At 49.2% G+C, this 18,329-nt stretch overlaps 1 protein-coding gene across 4 annotated transcripts in view; it reads left to right on the forward strand.

The window, feature by feature from the left end:
• The first annotated feature begins 1,146 nt into the window (after positions 1 to 1,146).
• The window catches only part of LOC139746301 (uncharacterized), a 114,468-nt gene continuing 97,285 nt past the window's right edge, over positions 1,147 to 18,329 (forward strand). For all 4 annotated transcript variants that reach the window (XM_071657406.1, XM_071657412.1, XM_071657407.1 and 1 more), the window contains exon 1: positions 1,147 to 1,380. The gene's annotated coding sequence lies outside the window, so the exon portion shown is untranslated. The remainder of the gene's footprint in view (positions 1,381 to 18,329) is intronic.

Raw genomic sequence — 18,329 nt, forward strand, 5'->3', positions numbered from 1 at the left:
AACATATCAAAAGACTTTTATGTACTTCACTCCATATTTCTGGCTAGTATCTACCCTCTGTGTTGTGGGATACCACCGTAAAAAAAATCTCTTTTTGACGTCGGGTTGTGTAGTCACGTGTGGCGCCTCTCTCAACACCCTGACAGCGTGGACACAGAAGGTATGTAGAAAACCAGAGGTGGTTAGTGTACAAACATCTTTATCAAGACCTGTTTCGTGAATGCTCACACGCCTCAAACCATGGCCCCCGAAATAACCGAACAGCTTGATACATCAGTAGATCTCTGTTACTGGAAGCGATAAGAGAACGATGTTTTGGTTCGTACGCTCCTCTTCGTAACTCTTACGTTAGCGTAACGTAACGATGACGTACAGTGCCAGGGGTACCAACTGTCCTGAATCCCTCTTGGGTGGTGGCGGAGAAAGACGTATATCAATGATTTTCAACTTAACCAGTTACGTACAGATGCAGGAAGGGGAACAGAATCCTGTTACTTACTGATCACTGAACGTCTATGTCGCTGGTGGATTACATAAGCGATATGCCACGCCGTATCGTCTGTGTCGCTGGTATGCGTGAGCCTTGGGCATTAAACCCTCCCTCCCTCTTGCGTTCTCCAAGGCCAACCACATGGCCGTGGTTTCTTTTCCTAGTACTGTGGACTTGGGTGCCACATTGTCTTTCTCTAGTATAGGACTTGACTGTGTCGTATCACAAATGGATCATCTCCATTTAGAGTTGATGGTGGTAGAGTGATGATGATGTAGTCAAATTGTTACGCTAAAGGAGGGAAGTATTACGGTGATGTGTCGGAAAGCGACCAGTGCGAAAGGGTTGGCGTGCGTGCACTGATGCCTCGCTTCGTGTCAGAATCTAGCGGCAAAGTGTCTAAAGTTAGATTTTCTATTGGTAGGGATCCCATTCAGATCTTTAAGACTTTTCTACCACGCCACTAAGTAATCAGCCCCTTGTATCAGCAGATGGACGATCGCGCTGGCCATACTGTGCGGAGATTAGAGAGGAAAATCAGATCAAATGGATGAATTAAAGTCACACAGATTTGATGAGTGAATGTAACATTCTGTAAGGGTAATGACTATGGGTTCATGAGTTGCCAAACAACTCTAGATAAACATTTGTTTAGTTTCCCAGTACACGACAAAGAAGTGAAGAGGATCAGGGTGTCAGCACTCGAAACCATCTTTAAGGGCTTTCTCGCAAGTGATAGCTCACAGGAGACGGATATAGTGGGACTTACATCACTGTGTTCTGTTGTGTTCATACAGAAATAATCTTGAGAGTTTGAAAACAGTCGTTGCAAAGGGTGAGGAGGTACGGCGTGTTGGCAGGTGCACTCAGACATCACGTACCAAACACAGGTAAGATTTGAACGGGACATATACATAATGTTAACTACAACAATTTTGCCTCTTGTTCCCATCAAAACATTTATGTAAGGCATGAATCTGATTATTAGTTTGAGTGATTAGTATGTTACTCAATAGAAGAGGGGGTAAAAAAGGACTAGTTTTAAGTTTTCCTGTTGTGTTTTTAGGGAATGACTTAGTGGTAGTAAACACATCCATATGAAGATAGGGTTAATTTGCATATAACTATTTAGTGATTTAGCCTCCAAATATAGCTTGACTTGATCGTCTGTAGTGGCAATCTTTTGACGTGTGTCAGGTGCTCGATAAACTGGTAGAGGAGGGGTAGATAGAGGGTTACTATGCCAGGAGTGGGGAGGCGGGAAGGCACGGCGTTACTATGCCGGGATGAGCGAGGTAAAATACGGGGTTGCAATACAAGGGTGAGGGAGGGAAGGTTCAAGGTTACAATATAATGGTAGGGGAGGGAAGGTTCAGGGTTACAATACAAGGGTGGAGGAGGGAAGGCACAGGGTTACAACACCATGGGTGGAGGAGGGAAGGCGCGGCGTTACTATGCCAAGATGAGAGAGAGAATATAAGAGGTTGCAATACCAGGGTAGGTGAGGAGAGGTACGGAGTTACAGTACCATGGAGGGGAAGGAATGTACGTGGTTACAGTACCATGGAGTGGAGGGAGGAAGGGTACGGGATTACAATACAAGGGTGGGGCAGGGAAATGCACGGGGTTACAGTACCAAGATGGAGGAGAAACGCGAAAGATGGGAATAACCGGAGAGATTGAGAGAGAAGAGAGAGAGAGAGAGAGAGAGAGAGAGAGAGAGAGAGAGAGAGAGAGAGAGAGAGAGAGAGAGAGAGAGATTTACAACTTGTTAAACCAACAGATCACAACACATAGTTGTGTCGCTGTAGTGAGGAGCTCAGTCTCCCTCAGGGAACTGTACGTGCAACCCATCTTGGTCCTCACTCTTAGACCTGACATCGACGGAAACAAGAGCCACAGTTCCATAACATCCTTCGTAGATGATACAAGAATAAGCATTGATATCAAGTCAATAGATGATGCGGAAAGGCTAGAAAGTGACAGAAACGAAGTCTTTAATTGGGCAATTGAGAACTACGTGATTTTCATTGGAGGTAAATTTCAACTCCTACGGTATTGGTCAGATGAAGAAATCAGAAACAACACAGACTGCCGGACAGACACATTCTATCGTAAACCAGATGATTAATGTGAAAGATCTCGGGGAATCATGACTAACGACCAAAACCTTCAGCGAACACGATAAAACAACGGTTGTCACATGCAGAAGATTGACAGGCGGGATCCTGCTGACCTTCAAGACTAGAGAAAAACAACGGATGACGATATCATCCAGAGCACTACTAATTCTTTCACGAATTGAATATTGTTGAGTTCAAACGTCACCCTAAAAGGCGTGTGAAATTGTGGATGAACAGTTTAGATCAGGAGTGTCCCAGACTCCATCTCTGTCTGTTGAGACAGAAGGCTCGGTGCAGTTTAGATCAGGAGTGTCCCAGACTCCATCTCTGTCTGTTGAGACAGAAGGCTCGGTGCAGTTTAGATCAGGAGTGTCCCAGACTCCATCTCTGTCTGTTGAGACAGAAGGCTCGGTGCAGTTTAGATCAGGAGTGTCCCAGACTCCATCTCTGTCTGTTGAGACAGAAGGCTCGGTGCAGTTTAGATCAGGAGTGTCCCAGACTCCATCTCTGTCTGTTGAGACAGAAGGCTCGGTGCAGTTTAGATCAGGAGTGTCCCAGACTCCATCTCTGTCTGTTGAGACAGAAGGCTCGGTGCAGTTTAGATCAGGAGTGTCCCAGACTCCATCTCTGTCTGTTGAGACAGAAGGCTCGGTGCAGTTTAGATCAGGAGTGTCCCAGACTCCATCTCTGTCTGTTGAGACAGAAGGCTCGGTGCAGTTTAGATCAGGAGTGTCCCAGACTCCATCTCTGTCTGTTGAGACAGAAGGCTCGGTGCAGTTTAGATCAGGAGTGTCCCAGACTCCATCTCTGTCTGTTGAGACAGAAGGCTCGGTGCAGTTTAGATCAGGAGTGTCCCAGACTCCATCTCTGTCTGTTGAGACAGAAGGCTCGGTGCAGTTTAGATCAGGAGTGTCCCAGACTCCATCTCTGTCTGTTGAGACAGAAGGCTCGGTGCAGTTTAGATCAGGAGTGTCCCAGACTCCATCTCTGTCTGTTGAGACAGAAGGCTCGGTGCAGTTTAGATCAGGAGTGTCCCAGACTCCATCTCTGTCTGTTGAGACAGAAGGCTCGGTGCAGTTTAGATCAGGAGTGTCCCAGACTCCATCTCTGTCTGTTGAGACAGAAGGCTCGGTGCAGTTTAGATCAGGAGTGTCCCAGACTCCATCTCTGTCTGTTGAGACAGAAGGCTCGGTGCAGTTTAGATCAGGAGTGTCCCAGACTCCATCTCTGTCTGTTGAGACAGAAGGCTCGGTGCAGTTTAGATCAGGAGTGTCCCAGACTCCATCTCTGTCTGTTGAGACAGAAGGCTCGGTGCAGTTTAGATCAGGAGTGTCCCAGACTCCATCTCTGTCTGTTGAGACAGAAGGCTCGGTGCAGTTTAGATCAGGAGTGTCCCAGACTCCATCTCTGTCTGTTGAGACAGAAGGCTCGGTGCAGTTTAGATCAGGAGTGTCCCAGACTCCATCTCTGTCTGTTGAGACAGAAGGCTCGGTGCAGTTTAGATCAGGAGTGTCCCAGACTCCATCTCTGTCTGTTGAGACAGAAGGCTCGGTGCAGTTTAGATCAGGAGTGTCCCAGACTCCATCTCTGTCTGTTGAGACAGAAGGCTCGGTGCAGTTTAGATCAGGAGTGTCCCAGACTCCATCTCTGTCTGTTGAGACAGAAGGCTCGGTGCAGTTTAGATCAGGAGTGTCCCAGACTCCATCTCTGTCTGTTGAGACAGAAGGCTCGGTGCAGTTTAGATCAGGAGTGTCCCAGACTCCATCTCTGTCTGTTGAGACAGAAGGCTCGGTGCAGTTTAGATCAGGAGTGTCCCAGACTCCATCTCTGTCTGTTGAGACAGAAGGCTCGGTGCAGTTTAGATCAGGAGTGTCCCAGACTCCATCTCTGTCTGTTGAGACAGAAGGCTCGGTGCAGTTTAGATCAGGAGTGTCCCAGACTCCATCTCTGTCTGTTGAGACAGAAGGCTCGGTGCAGTTTAGATCAGGAGTGTCCCAGACTCCATCTCTGTCTGTTGAGACAGAAGGCTCGGTGCAGTTTAGATCAGGAGTGTCCCAGACTCCATCTCTGTCTGTTGAGACAGAAGGCTCGGTGCAGTTTAGATCAGGAGTGTCCCAGACTCCATCTCTGTCTGTTGAGACAGAAGGCTCGGTGCAGTTTAGATCAGGAGTGTCCCAGACTCCATCTCTGTCTGTTGAGACAGAAGGCTCGGTGCAGTTTAGATCAGGAGTGTCCCAGACTCCATCTCTGTCTGTTGAGACAGAAGGCTCGGTGCAGTTTAGATCAGGAGTGTCCCAGACTCCATCTCTGTCTGTTGAGACAGAAGGCTCGGTGCAGTTTAGATCAGGAGTGTCCCAGACTCCATCTCTGTCTGTTGAGACAGAAGGCTCGGTGCAGTTTAGATCAGGAGTGTCCCAGACTCCATCTCTGTCTGTTGAGACAGAAGGCTCGGTGCAGTTTAGATCAGGAGTGTCCCAGACTCCATCTCTGTCTGTTGAGACAGAAGGCTCGGTGCAGTTTAGATCAGGAGTGTCCCAGACTCCATCTCTGTCTGTTGAGACAGAAGGCTCGGTGCAGTTTAGATCAGGAGTGTCCCAGACTCCATCTCTGTCTGTTGAGACAGAAGGCTCGGTGCAGTTTAGATCAGGAGTGTCCCAGACTCCATCTCTGTCTGTTGAGACAGAAGGCTCGGTGCAGTTTAGATCAGGAGTGTCCCAGACTCCATCTCTGTCTGTTGAGACAGAAGGCTCGGTGCAGTTTAGATCAGGAGTGTCCCAGACTCCATCTCTGTCTGTTGAGACAGAAGGCTCGGTGCAGTTTAGATCAGGAGTGTCCCAGACTCCATCTCTGTCTGTTGAGACAGAAGGCTCGGTGCAGTTTAGATCAGGAGTGTCCCAGACTCCATCTCTGTCTGTTGAGACAGAAGGCTCGGTGCAGTTTAGATCAGGAGTGTCCCAGACTCCATCTCTGTCTGTTGAGACAGAAGGCTCGGTGCAGTTTAGATCAGGAGTGTCCCAGACTCCATCTCTGTCTGTTGAGACAGAAGGCTCGGTGCAGTTTAGATCAGGAGTGTCCCAGACTCCATCTCTGTCTGTTGAGACAGAAGGCTCGGTGCAGTTTAGATCAGGAGTGTCCCAGACTCCATCTCTGTCTGTTGAGACAGAAGGCTCGGTGCAGTTTAGATCAGGAGTGTCCCAGACTCCATCTCTGTCTGTTGAGACAGAAGGCTCGGTGCAGTTTAGATCAGGAGTGTCCCAGACTCCATCTCTGTCTGTTGAGACAGAAGGCTCGGTGCAGTTTAGATCAGGAGTGTCCCAGACTCCATCTCTGTCTGTTGAGACAGAAGGCTCGGTGCAGTTTAGATCAGGAGTGTCCCAGACTCCATCTCTGTCTGTTGAGACAGAAGGCTCGGTGCAGTTTAGATCAGGAGTGTCCCAGACTCCATCTCTGTCTGTTGAGACAGAAGGCTCGGTGCAGTTTAGATCAGGAGTGTCCCAGACTCCATCTCTGTCTGTTGAGACAGAAGGCTCGGTGCAGTTTAGATCAGGAGTGTCCCAGACTCCATCTCTGTCTGTTGAGACAGAAGGCTCGGTGCAGTTTAGATCAGGAGTGTCCCAGACTCCATCTCTGTCTGTTGAGACAGAAGGCTCGGTGCAGTTTAGATCAGGAGTGTCCCAGACTCCATCTCTGTCTGTTGAGACAGAAGGCTCGGTGCAGTTTAGATCAGGAGTGTCCCAGACTCCATCTCTGTCTGTTGAGACAGAAGGCTCGGTGCAGTTTAGATCAGGAGTGTACCAGGCTCTGTCTCTGTCTGTTGAGACAGAGGTTCGGGTACAGTTTGTGCTAAGAGTGTCCCAGACTCCATCTCTGTCTGTTGAGACAGAAGGCTCGGTGCAGTTTAGATCAGGAGTGTCCCAGACTCCGTCTCTGTCTATTGAGACAGATGGCTGGGTACATCTTGGCTCGGGAGTGTTCCACGCTCTGTCTCTCTGATGAGACAGAGGGCTGGGTATACCCTGGACAGGGTATACACCAAGACTTTTGTGTTCACGATTGTATATAGTAGTTTTCAGTCATATTAATCCCATCACTAGTGAAATGACTACCATCATAATTACGGACGTACACTTAGAAATGACTACCATCATAATGACGGACGTACACTTAGAAATGACTACCATCATAAGTACGAACGTACACTTAGAAATGACTACCATCATAATTACGGACGTACCCCTGGCATACATTTGAGCTAAGGATGTTGTAGCATTAATGTCCGGGCGGCCTTGGTCTAGTTTTCTGTGTGGTTGTGGCTTGCCAGGGGTTTGGTGGGGATGGGGCGAAGAGGAGTTTACACCACCACCCCGCCAAGAGGGGGGAGCGAAATATGGACCATTGGGACAACGAGACTCTCCGGGAAAATGTGACAATAAAGGGGAAAAATGGCCAAGGACTCTGGCGGCCACGAGAACAACTAAATGAAAAAAAGAAAAAAGGAGGACTTCCCATTAGTGTTTGTTCGTGTAATCACAAGAGTATCATAATGGTTCCCTTCGCCACAAAAATGGCAAAAAAAAAAGGACAAAAAGATGTCATTCTTGGCGTCGCTATGAGGCAAGAAATGAACGGGTGCTGTCGCTCTGATGGTACAGGCGCACACACACACACACACACACACACACACACACACACACACACACACACGCACACACACACCGCAGAGAATGGCAAGGTTGAGCAGAAGGAGAAATTATGGGAACGCCAGGTACACTGCCATTTTAGGATCTACCACTCAAGTTAGTGAGGGTCAAGGGAGGTGTCAGGCTGGGCTCCTCCTCCTCCTCCTCCTCACCTCCCTCACCACTCAGGTGTCAGGCTGGGCTCCTCCTCTCCTCCTCACCTCCCTCACCACTCAGGTGTCAGGCTGGGCTCCTCCTCCTCCTCCTCCTCACCTCCCTCACCACTCAGGTGTCAGGCTGGGCTTCTCCTCCTCCTCCTCCTCACCTCCCTCACCACTCAGGTGTCAGGCTGAGCTCCTCCTCCTCCTCCTCACCTCCCTCACCACTCAGGTGTCAGGCTGGGCTCCTCCTCCTCCTCCTCACCTCCTCCCTCACCACTCAGGTGTCAGGCTGGGCTCCTCCTCCTCCTCCTCACCTCCCTCACCACTCAGGTGTCAGGCTGGGCTCCTCCTCCTCCTCCTCCTCACCTCCCTCACCACTCTGGTGTCAGGCTGGGCTCCTCTCCTCCTCACCTCCCTCACCACTCAGGTGTCAGGCTGGGTTCCTCCTCCTCCTCCTCACCTCCCTCACCACTCAGGTGTCAGGTTGGGCTCCTCCTCCTCCTCCTCACCAGAGATCAGACAGCACTGCTTCAGGTCAGCAGAGGTCGTGTGTTGCCACGGCTTCCATTGGCTGGTGACCTATGACCTTTATGAGTGTGACCAATGTCCACGCTCATGAACAGCCCCTCAATAGGGCCTATTAAGTTGATTATCAGCCTAATTACTCCGATTATCAAGTATCATTTATGGATAATGTGATTCTTCTGTTTTCATATAATCTCTTTTTTTTTTTTGTGAGTGAATTCCACCAATATTGAGAAGCAGAGATCAAGAAAAAAGACATTGTTTACGAGGGTTTCAAATACTTCAGTTTTTGGCCCAACCAAAAGTGTTTTTACCCCCATTTTTTTTTTAGGGGGGGCGACATCTTGACACTGAGGTCAGTGAGCGCTGCCCCCAGGTCATTAGAGGTCAAGCTTGGCTCCTTCCGGTGACCCGAGGTCAGACTTGACTGCCCTCGCTCAGAAGAGGTCAGGTTTTGAGCTCCCTCCGGCCACCAGAGGTCAAACAAGCCTCAACGGGTCAACAGAGGTCAAACTAGGTTGCTCCCCATTAACAGAATGAATAGAGCTCAGTCAGGGGCTGACCTCCAGTCAACAGAGGAGAGAGACAGAGAGCAGCCTAGGCTCCAGTCAGGTTTGGCCAGTCACCAGTCATGTCGAACCCAGCCACCCTTAATCGTCAGTCACTCCAACGCAACAAGTCATGTCGGGTCAGTCACTGCCACACACCAGTCACGTCGGATCACTCACTGCCACACACCAGTCACGTCGGATCACTCACTGCCACACACTAGTCACGTCGGGCCAGTCACTGCCACACACCAGTCACGTCGGATCAGCCACTGCCACACACCAGTCACGTCGGGTCAGCCACTGCCACACACCAGTCACATCGGATCAGTCACTGCCACACACCAGTCACGTCGGGTCAGTCACTGCCACACACCAGTCACGTCGGATCACTCACTGCCACACACCAGTCACGTCGGATCAGCCACTGCCACACACCAGTCACGTCGGATCACTCACTGCCAGTCATGTCAGGCCAGCCACACACGTATTGTATTGCCTGAAACATTATGTACGTATGAGTGACAGGCGGAGGAGGAAGGAAGGAGGAGGAGGGATTGTCCCTGTAGATAGATGAGCCAGGCTCCTGGACGCCCTCCGGTAATCCAGCAATTCCCGGGAGTAATCTCTTCTTCCACTCCTATGGCTGGACTGTGGCAGAGGAGGAGGAGGCCGCCAGGGTAAATCCATATCAGTGGAAGTCCGGATATCACGGTGCAATATTGTATGCTCGTCTTCCAAAGTCGTTTCCGTTTTCGCGTGATCGTCTGGGAGGGAGAGAGAGAGAGAGAGAGAGAGAGAGAGAGAGAGAGAGAGAGAGAGAGAGAGAGAGAGAGAGAGAGAGAGAGACCGTCCCTGGGATATTTCGTCCCATGGGTTGTCCCAGGGAAATAAACCCCCGCCTTGTGTGTAATGATGACGTGTGTCCCTGATCACAGTCCTGACATTATCTGTTGTCATCTGTTGATGTGGTTAATGGGGGCATCTGTTGATGTGGTTAATGGGGTATCTGTTGATGTGGCTAATGGGGCATCTGTTGATGTGGCTAATGGGGGCATCTGTTGATGTGGTTAATGGGGGCATCTGTTGATGTGGCTAATGGGGGCATCTGTTGATGTGGCTAATGGGGGCATCTGTTGATGTGGCTAATGGGGTATCTGTTGATGTGGCTAATGGGGCATCTGTTGATGTGGCTAATGGGGGCATCTGTTGATGTGGTTAATGGGGGCATCTGTTGATGTGGCAAATGGGGCATCTGTTGATGTGGCTAATGGGGGCATCTGTTGATGTGGCTAATGGGGGCATCTGTTGATGTGGCTAATGGGGCATCTGTAGAAGTGGCTACACCTGCAGTCCAGACTGTAGAAGTGGCCAGACCTACAGTCCAGCCTGTAGAAGTGGCCAGACCTACAGTCCAGCCTGTAGAAGTGGCTAGACCTACAGTCCAACTGTAGAAGTGTCCAGACATACAGTTCAGACCGTATAAGTGTCCAGACCTACAGTCCAGACTGTAGAAGTGGCCAGACCTACAGTCCAGCCTGTAGAAGTGGCCAGACCTACAGTCCAGCCTGTAGAAGTGGCCAGACCTACAGTCCAGCCTGTAGAAGTGGCCAGACCTACAGTTCAGACCGTATAAGTGTCCAGACCTACAGTCCAGCCTGTAGAAGTGGCCAGACCTATAGTCCAGCCTGTAGAAGTGGCTAGACCTACAGTCCAGCCTGTAGAAGTGGCTAGACCTACAGTCCAGCCTGTAGAAGTGGCTAGACCTACAGTCCAGCTGTAGAAGTGGCCAGACCTACAGTCCAGCTGTAGAAGTGGCCAGACCTACAGTCCAGCCTGTAGAAGTGGCCAGACCTACAGTCCAGCTGTAGAAGTGGCCAGACCTACAGTCCAGCTGTAGAAGTGGCCAGACCTACAGTCCAGCTGTAGAAGTGGCCAGACCTATAGTCCAGCCTGTAGAAGTGGCCAGACCTACAGTCCAGCCTGTAGAAGTGGCTAGACCTACAGTCCAGCTGTAGAAGTGGCCAGACCTACAGTCCAGCTGTAGAAGTGGCCAGACCTACAGTCCAGCCTGTAGAAGTGGCTAGACCTACAGTCCAGCCTGTAGAAGTGGCCAGACCTATAGTCCAGCCTGTAGAAGTGGCCAGACCTATAGTCCAGCCTGTAGAAGTGGCTAGACCTACAGTCCAGCTGTAGAAGTGGCCAGACCTATAGTCCAGCCTGTAGAAGTGGCCAGACCTACAGTCCAGCCTGTAGAAGTGGCTAGACCTACAGTCCAGACTGTAGAAGTGGCCAGACCTACAGTCCAGCCTGTAGAAGTGGCCAGACCTACAGTCCAGCCTGTAGAAGTGGCTAGACCTACAGTCCAGCCTGTAGAAGTGGCTAGACCTACAGTCCAGCTGTAGAAGTGGCTAGACCTACAGTCCAGCCTGTAGAAGTGGCTAGACCTACAGTCCAGCTGTAGAAGTGGCCAGACCTACAGTCCAGCCTGTAGAAGTGGCTAGACCTACAGTCCAGCCTGTAGAAGTGGCTAGACCTACAGTCCAGCCTGTAGAAGTGGCTAGACCTACAGTCCAGCTGTAGAAGTGGCTAGACCTACAGTCCAGCCTGTAGAAGTGGCTAGACCTACAGTCCAGCTGTAGAAGTGGCCAGACCTACAGTCCAGCCTGTAGAAGTGGCTAGACCTACAGTCCAGCCTGTAGAAGTGGCTAGACCTACAGTCCAGCCTGTAGAAGTGGCTAGACCTACAGTCCAGACTGTAGAAGTGGCCAGACCTACAGTCCAGCCTGTAGAAGTGGCTAGACCTACAGTCCAGCTGTAGAAGTGGCCAGACCTACAGTCCAGCTGTAGAAGTGGCCAGACCTACAGTCCAGCCTGTAGAAGTGGCTAGACCTACAGTCCAGCCTGTAGAAGTGGCTAGACCTACAGTCCAGCCTGTAGAAGTGGCTAGACCTACAGTCCAGCTGTAGAAGTGGCCAGACCTACAGTCCAGCCTGTAGAAGTGGCTAGACCTACAGTCCAGCCTGTAGAAGTGGCTAGACCTACAGTCCAGCCTGTAGAAGTGGCTAGACCTACAGTCCAGCTGTAGAAGTGGCCAGACCTACAGTCCAGCCTGTAGAAGTGGCTAGACCTACAGTCCAGCTGTAGAAGTGGCCAGACCTACAGTCCAGCCTGTAGAAGTGGCTAGACCTACAGTCCAGCCTGTAGAAGTGGCTAGACCTACAGTCCAGCCTGTAGAAGTGGCTAGACCTACAGTCCAGCCTGTAGAAGTGGCTAGACCTACAGTCCAGCTGTAGAAGTGGCCAGACCTACAGTCCAGCCTGTAGAAGTGGCTAGACCTACAGTCCAGCTGTAGAAGTGGCCAGACCTACAGTCCAGCTGTAGAAGTGGCTAGACCTACAGTCCAGCTGTAGAAGTGGCCAGACCTACAGTCCAGCTGTAGAAGTGGCTAGACCTACAGTCCAGCTGTAGAAGTGGCTAGACCTACAGTCCAGCTGTAGAAGTGGCCAGACCTATAGTCCAGCCTGTAGAAGTGGCTAGACCTACAGTCCAGCCTGTAGAAGTGGCTAGACCTACAGTCCAGCTGTAGAAGTGGCTAGACCTACAGTCCAGCCTGTAGAAGTGGCTAGACCTACAGTCCAGCCTGTAGAAGTGGCTAGACCTACAGTCCAGCCTGTAGAAGTGGCTAGACCTACAGTCCAGCTGTAGAAGTGGCCAGACCTACAGTCCAGCTGTAGAAGTGGCTAGACCTACAGTCCAGCCTGTAGAAGTGGCTAGACCTACAGTCCAGCCTGTAGAAGTGGCTAGACCTACAGTCCAGCTGTAGAAGTGGCCAGACCTACAGTCCAGCCTGTAGAAGTGGCTAGACCTACAGTCCAGCTGTAGAAGTGGCCAGACCTACAGTCCAGCCTGTAGAAGTGGCTAGACCTACAGTCCAGCTGTAGAAGTGGCCAGACCTACAGTCCAGCTGTAGAAGTGGCCAGACCTACAGTCCAGACTGTAGAAGTGGCCAGACCTACAGTCCAGCCTGTAGAAGTGGCTAGACCTACAGTCCAGCTGTAGAAGTGGCCAGACCTACAGTCCAGACTGTAGAAGTGGCCAGACCTACAGTCCAGCCTGTAGAAGTGGCCAGACCTATAGTCCAGCCTGTAGAAGTGGCCAGACCTACAGTCCAGCCTGTAAGAAGTGGCTAGACCTACAGTCCAGCCTGTAGAAGTGGCTAGACCTACAGTCCAGACTGTAGAAGTGGCCAGACCTATAGTCCAGCCTGTAGAAGTGGCTAGACCTACAGTCCAGCTGTAGAAGTGGCCAGACCTACAGTCCAGCCTGTAGAAGTGGCTAGACCTACAGTCCAGACTGTAGAAGTGGCCAGACCTATAGTCCAGCCTGTAGAAGTGGCTAGACCTACAGTCCAGACTGTAGAAGTGGCCAGACCTATAGTCCAGCCTGTAGAAGTGGCCAGACCTACAGTCCAGCCTGTAGAAGTGGCTAGACCTACAGTCCAGCCTGTAGAAGTGGCTAGACCTACAGTCCAGACTGTAGAAGTGGCCAGACCTACAGTCCAGCCTGTAGAAGTGGCTAGACCTACAGTCCAGCCTGTAGAAGTGGCTACACCTGCAGTCCAGACTGTAGAAGTGGCCAGACCTACAGTCCAGCTGTAGAAGTGGCCAGACCTACAGTCCAGACTGTAGAAGTGGCCAGACCTACAGTCCAGCTGTAGAAGTGGCCAGACCTACAGTCCAGCTGTAGAAGTGGCCAGACCTACAGTCCAGCCTGTAGAAGTGGCCAGACCTACAGTCCAGCTGTAGAAGTGGCCAGACCTACAGTCCAGCTGTAGAAGTGGCCAGACCTACAGTCCAGCCTGTAGAAGTGGCTAGACCTACAGTCCAGCCTGTAGAAGTGGCCAGACCTACAGTCCAGCTGTAGAAGTGGCCAGACCTACAGTCCAGCCTGTAGAAGTGGCTAGACCTACAGTCCAGCTGTAGAAGTGGCCAGACCTATAGTCCAGCCTGTAGAAGTGGCTAGACCTACAGTCCAGCCTGTAGAAGTGGCTAGACCTACAGTCCAGCCTGTAGAAGTGGCTAGACCTACAGTCCAGCCTGTAGAAGTGGCTAGACCTACAGTCCAGCCTGTAGAAGTGGCCAGACCTACAGTCCAGCCTGTAGAAGTGGCTAGACCTACAGTCCAGCCTGTAGAAGTGGCTAGACCTACAGTCCAGCCTGTAGAAGTGGCCTAGACCTACAGTCCAGCCTGTAGAAGTGGCCAGACCTACAGTCCAGCCTGTAGAAGTGGCCAGACCTACAGTCCAGCCTGTAGAAGTGGCCAGACCTACAGTCCAGACTGTAAGGGGGTATCAAAACTTACAGTCTACAGGAAACTTGACAGAAAGAAACCTGGTTACGTGGTAGGAGGCAGAGGGTCGTAATGAATGCTGGATCATCACGGTGGTCATCCGTTCCTAGTGGGGTCGCCCAAGGATTCTTCTTTGCGCCTATACTCTTCCTCATTCACATGAAAGACATTGATGTAAGGCTAAAGGAGATCTTAATGTCCAAATTTGCAGATGACACAAATATAGGCATTGCCATATCAACCGAAGAAAATAAGCTAAGATAACAAGAGGATCTAGATGATTTTGCAGAAGGGTCAAGAAAATAACAAATGTTATGCAATGTCAACAAAAATGTCAGCTGTTACAGGCTGGAAATCTCAACGAAGACTTTGACCATGAGTTGATGGCCACAAGATAAAGGACACACACACTCTCTCTCTCTCCAACAACTTCAAATTCTCCCAACGCTGTAATAAAGGTTACGAGAAAGTAAATAGGATGTTGAGTCTTATTAACTGAAACTTTACGTACAAAAAGTAAAGATGTGATATTGCCACTATAACCTAAGTCTAGTTAGATCCCACTTCGAATATTCAGTGTTCAGTTCTGGGCACCCTACTTAAACAAGGATATTCTTAAGTAAGAAACAATGCAACGAAGAGCAATTGAATTGATTGCTTCCTTGCGTAACAAGCCATACAAGGACAGATTGCGGGGAATTGAACTTGTTCTTGCTAAGCAAGAGGCGTCTCAGAAGTTAATCACTTAAAATGTTTAAAGATACAAGACTCGAGCACGACCAAAAAAGAGAAAATGGACTAAATTTTAGGGGACACCCAGTTAATCTAGGTACAGACCGTACCTGATATTACAAATCTTAAGGGACACCCAGTTAATCTAGACTGTACCTAATATTACAGACAACATTACTGATGCGTGGAGTAAGTTCTAAGAACATGTGTCGAGCAAAATAAATATCTTGAAAATTGGCTTGATCATGACTTGCCACTCTCGGGTACTGTGAAGTTCATCTATTCAACCATCATAACTTAAGGGTATATTATGCTACCATCTCAACCACTGATCCCTACCCGGTCATGCTGTCGTAACAACCATCACTGATTGACCCGTGTCACCTGCTTTCAAAAAGCAAAGAGAGAATGATTGTTTAAGTCTTCAGTATCTGGAATGATATAGTCATGGTCACTCAAAGGGCTAGAGTTAATAAGTTTATCCTTATCATAGTCTTTACAGCAGAAAGTGAGGGGTTGCGTGTTGTTGCTAGTGATGGGAAGCATGATATATTCATGTTCATTTAGCCTCTTGACTTTCCAAAAGAAATTTTCTTCAGGCATATTAGTCCTGCAAAGTATTTTTTTCTTTCCTACCTGTTTTCCGTTTGGAATGTTGCCGGAGCGAGTAGATGATGGGAAGAGAACCTTTACTTTCGTATTCTTTGCTTCTTGTGCTCATAATGAGACTGTGTTTTTTATTAATTTTTTTTTATTTCAAGCTGTGTTAAGCCCACATCACCTTGCTTGGATCCTTGGGTCTGTCTGGTGTACGTATCTGTGTAGCTCTGGAACAGTGGAAGACTTACGATTCTCTCTCTCTCTCTCTCTCTCTCTCTCTCTCTCTCTCTCTCTCTCTCTCTCTCTCTCTCTCTCTCTCTCTCTCTCTTGATAAGACACATACTGAGCTAACCGCCTTCAGTGGTTCTCATAAGGGTTGTACAAGTGTCCTCTCTCTCTCTCTCTTGTCTATGACCTTTTTTTTTTTTTGTGACGGGAGAGATAAAAGGTTGGGCCGGGTGTCACTTCGCTTCGGTTGTTTCCGCTTTGATGCTCTTGCTTTTTATCCTGTGATCACATTTCAGTCCGTGGCTGTGTGATCTCTCTTTCCCAGGGAAGGCATTTTTGGTGGTTTGCTCGGCATTTTCTTCCTGTATGGTCCATTTCAGCGGATCAACACACCCTTCTGACTCCCCCTCCTGCTCTCAATTTCTGCTTCAATACACCCTTCTGTCTCCCTTCGCTACTCAGTCTCTGCTTCAACACACCCTTCTGTCTCCCTCCGCTATTCAGCCTCTGCCTTTCAACACACCCTTCTGTCTCCTACCCCTACTCAGTCCCTGCTTCACCACACCCTTCTGTCTCCCTCCCCTACTCAGCCTCTGCCTCAACACACCCTTCTGACTCCCTCCTGCTCTTAATTTCTGCTTCAACACACCTTTCTGACTCCCTCCTCTACTCAGTCTCTGCCTCTCAACACACCCTTCTGTCTCTCTCCCTTACTTAGCCTCTGCCTCAACACACCCTTCTGACTCCCTCCCCTACTCAGTCTCTGCCTCTCAACACACCCTTCTGTCTCCCTCCTCTACTCAGTCTCTGCCTCTCAACACACCCTTCTGACTCCTTCCTCAACTCCTTCCTGTCAGACATCAACTGGAACCAGTTCTAGTGAGTCAAACAGCGATGGCCCACTTAGGTCCCTCCACCGTTCAAGACAAGAGGCACACACGCCAGATATTCTGGTCTGTTTAATTTCCGATGTCATACTCACGACCATTGTTGCTGAGCATTTTCCGCCTGGAAACATCAGTTCATTCTCTTTAAGTGCGGCAACTCCTTCTCTCTCTCTCTCTTTCCCCCCAGCCGATGGTACCGTATCTCGTCTCACCACACGACGCCCGTGGCGTCGCTCCAAACCTCTGAGGAGGAGAACCCACCCCAACCACCCACCCACCTCAAACACCTCTCCTTTCCTCCAACTTTACGTAGACCTTACGATGGTTTTCTGAGGTTGTTCTCTATATCCACAACTGGATCAGGGTCCTTTACCTTACCTTACGTATGCCTCAAAATTGTATCTAAGACTGGGGTCTTTGTTCTCAATCCCCACAACTGGATCAGGGCCCTTCACCTTACCTTACGTATGCCTCAAAATTGTATCTAAGACTGGGGTCTTCGTTCTCAATCCCCACAACTGGATCAGGGCCCTTCACCTTACCTTACGTATGCCTCAAAATTGTATCTAAGACTGGGGTCTTTGTTCTCAATCCCCACAACTGGATCAGGGTCCTTCACCTTACCTTACGTATGCCTCAAAGTTGTATCTAAGACTGGGGTCTTCTTCCCTTCAGCTGAGTCTGAGACCTGACCTTACTTCACGTATAAGTTACCATAGTATGGGAGGCTAGTCACGACCCCTTAAAGTTGGGTTTGGGATCTTACCTTACGTACACCTTATCATGGTTTGGAAAGCTGGTCTCTACCTCCCCACACCTTAAACATCCAGGCGCCCAAGACTCTTCAACACCTTGCCATCTACCACCAGAAACAGCCTGGGATGCACGGTAGAGAAGGTCAAGAGTGCACTGGACAAGTACCTACAAAGTGTGTACCAGACCAGCCAGGCTGTGGGGGGGTTATGTGGGCCTGAGGGCTGCGGCTTCCAACAGCTTGGTCGACCAACGACCCAATCCAGCAGCTTGGGCCCCGCCCAGGCTCTGGGGGTGAGGACCCTAAGACTATACGAAGTTACGACGAAGTTACATTGAATCTGATGAAACTGTGGTCAGTGTTTACTAACTTTTCGCTGACCTCACGTAAGTTAATCAAATTTCCGTACGTGCATAACACTCAAGTCTGATTTCTCGTTACCTCAAGTTGGGTCATTATAGATCCTTTGGCTCAAAATAAAAAAAACAACCCCTCAACTGAGATGTCGTAAGGTCTATAGTTAAGTATTACCAGTGGAGGAGAGGATGGGTTAAATATGTGCATATTGGATGTCTTATTTAACCATTTCACATCCAGTGAGTCAAATGCAACAATAACAATATTAATTCTTGATCAAATGCTTGATCAAACTGATGGCATTTACAGTTCCATTGACATGGAGCATAGTATCTGTCTAATGTAATATATCTTTAATTAAAACTTTATATTGTGGTATCATTAGCATACTAATGTTAACGATCCTACGTCATACTAATGTTAACGATCCTACGTCATACTAAGGTTAACGATCCTACGTCATACTAAGGTTAACGATCCTACGTCATACTAAGGTTAACGATCCTACGTTATACTAAGGTTAACGATCCTACGTCATACTAAGGTTAACGATCCTACGTCATACTAAGGTTAACGATCCTACGTCATACTAAGGTTAACGATCCTACGTCATACTAAGGTTAACGATCCTGCGTTATACTAAGGTTAACGATCCTACGTCATACTAAGGTTAACGATCCTACGTCATACTAAGGTTAACGATCCTACGTTATACTAAGGTTAACGATCCTACGTCATACTAAGGTTAACGATCCTACGTCATACTAAGGTTAACGATCCTACGTCATACTAAGGTTAACGATCCTACGTCATACTAAGAAATTAACCATGACCTTCCCACGGTGAACCATGACCTTCCCACGGTGAACCATGACCTTTCTTACATCCTGTAC

This window comes from Panulirus ornatus, chromosome 64, assembly GCF_036320965.1.
Source record: "Panulirus ornatus isolate Po-2019 chromosome 64, ASM3632096v1, whole genome shotgun sequence".
In the NCBI taxonomy this organism is placed as follows: domain Eukaryota; kingdom Metazoa; phylum Arthropoda; class Malacostraca; order Decapoda; family Palinuridae; genus Panulirus; species Panulirus ornatus.